Source organism: Bos taurus, chromosome 5, assembly GCF_002263795.3.
Source record: "Bos taurus isolate L1 Dominette 01449 registration number 42190680 breed Hereford chromosome 5, ARS-UCD2.0, whole genome shotgun sequence".
Taxonomy (NCBI): domain Eukaryota; kingdom Metazoa; phylum Chordata; class Mammalia; order Artiodactyla; family Bovidae; genus Bos; species Bos taurus.
Window position 1 is genome coordinate 59,152,168 of NC_037332.1, and position 6,190 is coordinate 59,158,357.

The following is a 6,190-nucleotide window of genomic DNA, read 5'->3' on the forward strand; positions in this document are numbered from 1 at the left end:
AAGTGTCAAGGCATTTTTTATATCTTTCTTAAGCAAAAGGAGGAAACAAATTACAAGTTCAGATTTTTTTCCCCTTCTCACTCCAGTACTTTGGCAAGCTCATGCAAAGACTTGACTCATTGGAAAAGACTCTGATGCTGGGAGGGTTTTGGGGGCAGGAGGAGGAGGGGACGACAGAGGATGAGATGGCTGGATGGCATCACTGACTCGATGGACGTGAGTCTGAGTGAACTCTGGGAGTTGGTGATGGACAGGGAGGCCTGGCATGCTGCGATTCATGGGGTCATAAAGAGTCAGACACGATTGAGCAACTGAAATGAACGGAACTGAACTGATAGAAAATTAAAAAGATTTTTAAAAAATTCTGTGTTGCAATGATGACACCCGGTTCCACCTGAACTTAACTTTTCTCAAACCTTGAGCTAACCAATGCATTTTCCTTATGGAAATGTTTTCCTTAAGCTATGTTAATGAACTAGGTATTTACCCTAGACACCAGACCACCAAACTCAACTATTGAGAAATCGGTATGCAGGTCAGGAAGCATCAGTTAGAACTGGACATGGAAAACAGACTGGTTCCAAATCAGGAAAGGAGTACATCAAGGCTGTATATTGTCACCCTGCTTATTTAACTTATATGCAGAGTACTCATGAGAAACGCTGGGCTTGAGGAAGCACAAGCTGGAATCAAGATTGCTGGGAGAAATATCAATAACCTCAGATATGCAGATGACACCACCCTTATGGCAGAAAGTGAGAAGGAACTAAAGAGTCTCTTGATGAAAGTAAAAGAGGAGAGTGAAAAAGTTGGCTTAAAGCTCAACATTCAGAAAACAAAGATCATGGCATCTGGTCCCATCACTTCATGACAAATAGATGGAGAAACAGTGTAAACAGTGGCAGACTTTATTTTTAGGGGGACCCCAAAATCACTGCAGATGATGACTGCAGCCATGAAATTAAAAGACGCTTACTCCTTGGAAGAAAAGTTATGACCAACCTAGATGGCATATTAAATAGCAGAGACATTACTTTGCCAACAAAGGTCCATCTAGTCAAGGCTATGGTTTTTCCAGTAGCCATGTATGGATGTGAGAATTGGACTGTAAAGAAAGCTGAGCACCGAAGAATTGATTCTTTTGAACTGTGGTGTTGGAGAAGACTCTTGAGAGTCCCTTGGACTACAAAGGAGATCCAACCAGTCCATCCTAAAGGAAATCGTCCTGAATATTTATTGGAAGGACTGATGCTGAAGCTGAAACTCCAATACTTTAGCCACCTGATGCGAAGAGCTGACTCATTTGAAAAGACCCTGATGCTGGAAAAGATTGAAGGTGAGAGGAGAAGGGGATGACAGGCGGTGAAATGATTGGATGGCATCACCAATTCAATGGATATGAGTTTGAGTAATCTCCAGGAGTTGGTGATGGACAGGGAGGCTGGTGTGCTGCAGTCCATGGAGTCGCAAAGAGTCAGACACGATTGAGCGACTGAACTGAACTGAACTGAACTGTCTCTCTTCAAGTCTGTCCCAACTAAGACTAGAACCGATAATGGCTCAACAAACCAGTATGCTTTACTCATACAATTATTCTCCTAATCTGTGTTATTAAGATTATGTATTTCCTTGGAAACCTGCCTTTCTTCAAGATTCATGTGAATCGTTTTATGGCCCAGGATGACTCACCTTTAGCCAATGTTGTCTCAAAATGCATGTTGTAGGTGAGAGGGCTTTTGCCTCTCTCTGAGTTTTGAGATATTTGCTTTCTCTAATTAGCAGCCTGCTAGTAGGTATATGGTTCAGTTCAGTTCAGTCACTCAGTCGTGTCCAACTTTTGCAACCCCATGAATTGCAGCACACCAGGCCTCCCGTCCAACACCATAACTTTCTGCTAAAGACAAGCAGGGGGGCACTCTTTCTGCCTGCTTCTGATGTCTATGTCAGAAGCTTTCTCAATCTCTTTTATACTTTAATAAAACTTGATTACACAAAAGCTCTGAGCAATCAAGGGCTATCATTGGCCCTGGATTGAATTCCTCTCTTCCAGCGGCCAAGAATTCTGGTATCTTTCATGGCTCAGCAATAACCTTTCACAGCATGACTATTAAAGATAGAAATAAATTATTTTTTGCTTTACATGCTATGCTATTTTTCTCATACTATATAAAATATATATTTTCAAAACCTGTTTACTTGGACTGATATTTCATATTTGTTTAACTTGTTTACTCTGTCTGTGTGTCTTCTCTCATGATCCTTTATTTTATGATTATAATTAATGGATATGTATGACTTTAATCCTTACAGGTAAGTTTGGCCTTGGAGTAGAAAATGAAACAGGGCAAAGCCTAACAGAGCTTTGCCAAGGGAACACACTGGTTATATCAAACACCCTCTTCCAACAACACAAAAGACAACTCTACACATGAACATCACCAGATGTTTAATACCGAAATCCAATTGATTATATTCTTTGCAGCCAAAGATGGAGAGGCTCTATACAGTCAGCAAAAACAAGACCTGGAGCTGACTATGGCTCAGATCATCAATTATTGCAATATTCAGATTTAAATTGAACATGGTAGGGAAAACCACTAGGTAATTCAGGTATGACCTAAATCAAATCTCTTATGATTACACGATGGAAGTGATGAATAGATTCAAGGGATTAGACCTGTTAGGGTGCTTTACAATCTATAGATAGAGGTTCATGACATTGTAAAGTAGGCGGTGAACAAAACCATCCCCAAGAAAAAGAAATGGAAGAAGTCAAAATAGTTGTCTGAGGAGGCCTTACAAATAACTGAGTAAAGAAGTGAAAGGCAAGGGAAAGATATACCCAACTGAATGCAGGGCTCAAAGAACAGCAAGGGGATATAAGAAAGCCTTCTTAAGCGAACAATGAAAAGAAATAGAGGAAAACTATAGAATGTGAAAGACTAGAGATCTCTTTAAGAAAGTTGGAGATATCGAGGGAACATTTCATGCAAAGATGGGCACAATAAAGGACAAAAAATGGAAAGACCTAACAGAAGCAGAAGATATTAACAAGAGGTAGCAAGAATATAAAGAAGAACTGTACAAAAAAGCTCTTAATGACTCAGATAACCATGATCGTGTGGTAACTCACCTAGAGCCAGACATCCTGTGCGTGGCTCAAGTGGGCCTTAGGAAGCATTACTACAAACAAAACTAGTACAGGTGATGGAATTCCAGCTGAGCTATTTCAAGCCCTAAAAGATGATACTGTTGAAGTGCTGCACTCATTATACCAGCAAATTTGGAAAATCCAGCAATGGTCACAGGACTGGAAAAGGGCATTTTTGATTCCAATCCCAAAGAAAAGCAATACCAGTATTTAAAGTACCTTTAAATTTCTCTTATTTCACATGCTAGCAAGATTATGCTCAAAATCCTTCAAAAAAGGTTTCAACAGTACTTGAGTTGAGAATTCCAGATGTGCAAGCTAGATTTAGAAAAGGCAGAGGAACCAGGGATTAAATTGCCAGCATAGACTGGATCATAGAAAAAAATAAGACAATTCCAGAGAAACATCGATTTTTGCTTCATTGACTATGCTAAAGCCTTTGACTGTGTGGATCACAAAAAAAAACTGTGGAAAATTCTTATAGATGGAATACCAGACCCCCTGGAATGGAATACCTGCCTCCTGAGAGACCTGTATGCAGTCAAGAAGCAATATTTAGAACTGGACATGAACAATGTACTGGTTCAAAATTCAAAAAGGAGTATGCCAAGGCTGTATATTGTCACTCTGCCTTTTAACTTATATGCAGAGTACATCATATGAAATGCTGCACTGTATGACTCACAAGCTGGAATCAAGATTTCCAGGAGAAATATCAGCAACCTCAGATATGCAGATGATACCACTTTAATGGCAGAAAGCAAAGAGGAACTAAAGAGCTTCATCATGAAAGTGAAAGAAGAGAGTGAAAAAGCTGGCTTAAAACTCAACATTCAAAAAACTAAGATTATGGCATTGGGTCACATCACTTCATGGCAAACAGATAGGGAAAAAGTGGAAGCAGTAGCAGACTTTATTTTCTTGGGCTCCAAAATCACTGTGGAAGGTGAGTGCAGCCATTAAATTAAAAGACATTTGCTCCTTGGAAGAAAAGCTAAGAAAAACATAGACAGAGACATCACTTTGCTAACAAGAATCCATATAGTCAAAGCTATAATTTTTCCAGTAGTCATGTATGGATGTGAGTGCTGAATCATAAAGAAGGCAGAATGCCAAAGAACTGATGCTTTCAAACTATGTTTTTGGAGAACATTCTTGAGAGTCCCTTGGTCAGCAAGGAGATCAAACCTGTCAACCCTTAAGGAAATCAGTCCTGAATATTCATTGGAAGGACTGATGCTGAAATTGAAGCTCCAATACTTTGGGCACCTGATGTGAAGAGCTGACTGATTGGCAAAAAGCCTGATGCTGGGAAAGACTGAAGGCAGGAGAAGGGGATGACAGAGGATAAGATGATTTGATATTATCACACACTTAATGGGCATGAGTCTGAGCAAACTCCAGGAGATAATGAAGAACAGGAAAACTTGGCATGCTGCAGTCCAAAGAGTCAGACACAACTGAGCAACTGAACAAGAGCCAACTCTGATAGTTTTCTTTTTTCATATTTTCTAGTTCCTTGTTAAAATTATCACTCTGTTCATCTATTGTTTCCCCTAGTTCAGTTAACATTTTCATTACTAATATTTTGAACTGTTTATCTGTTAAATTATTTTTTTCATTTCACTAGTTGTTTGTTCAAATTTCTTTTGTTTGATTTGAAACAAATTACTCCATCTTCTTGTGGCTTAAATTTCTGTCTTTATGAAATCCGGTGAAACAGTCATATCTATCCCTGTCTTGAAGGCTGTCTTGTGTGGGTGCATCACTAGACAGTCTGTGTGTGCCTAGTGACTTTGGTCAGAGATCTGGATCAGAAGTGAGTACAAATCCTATTTCCCCTGGACTGTGCTGGTGGCTATCAACTTGGTGGGATGGCAGTTGGAGATGAAGGGGCTAGAATCAGAGCCAGATGTAAGCTGGGGCTTTTTCTATGGTCAGAGGCCAACACAGCCCCATCAATATATGGACTGTCCCTTGGTGCTGAAGAAGAAGCACTGAGGGTCAGGTTATATCTGATTTCCTGTTCCGTTTAAGTGTGTGCTCTCCCTGCCTCTCATCATCAACACCTTTATCCAGAAGGGGCTAGAGCTGGAGTAAGAGGGGCCAGAATGGGCACCTGTTGCAAGCCAGGGTGTGTTCTTGGGGGGCTCTGGCACACTAGTATTCAAGACTGGACCTGATATGCTACCTCTATGAGTACCACCAGCAAAGGCCACCCCTACCTTGTTCAGATATAGTGCCAGATCTAAATTGACTTTATCCCCTTGCCCTAGTTGGGAGTTGCACCATGGAGCAAGAGGGGCTGAAGTGAACACTTGACATTGGCCAGGGCACACATGTGGCCAGTATGGGAAAATGACCAGAGTCCCAGGCAGTCTCAATCTGCTTCTTCCACCTTGTTTCAGGAGCAAGCAAGTATATATGCTCTTCACAGAGTATAAGTTTCCCGAAGCCCTGCTGCAAGCCCCATGGGTTTTCAAGTCAGCCAAGGAAACTTGTTTTCCCAGTGTTAGACTCTAGGACTGTGGTGGATATGTGGTTCAAACTGCTCACTCCCCTGAGAGGACTTCTGAGTCCATGTAACCTCTCCCCTCTTCAGTGTCCCCTCCTAAGGGTGCAGTTCCCTACCGGATTGCTTCTTTTTCCTTTCTACCTGACTCTGAGGGGATCTTTCTTTACACCTTTAGTTGTATAGCAATCTTTCTGGCAGTCTCCAATTTGTTTTCAGTGAGAATTGTTCCATAGGTATATGTGTTTTCAATGTATTCACTGGGGGAGGTGAGCTCAGCATCTTCCTACTCTGACATTTTCATCTCCCTAAGTAATTTGTTTTAAAAATATTGCTTCATATCTTTTAATCCCCTTCACCTATTTTAACCCTCCACCAACTCCTCTTCCCTTTGGTAATCCCTAGTTTCTTCTCTGTATCTGTTAGTCTCTTTCTGTTCTGTTAAATTTATTTTATTTTTGATTCCACATATAAGTGAAACATTTGGCATTTGTCTTTCTCTGTCTGACTTACTTCCTTAAGCATAA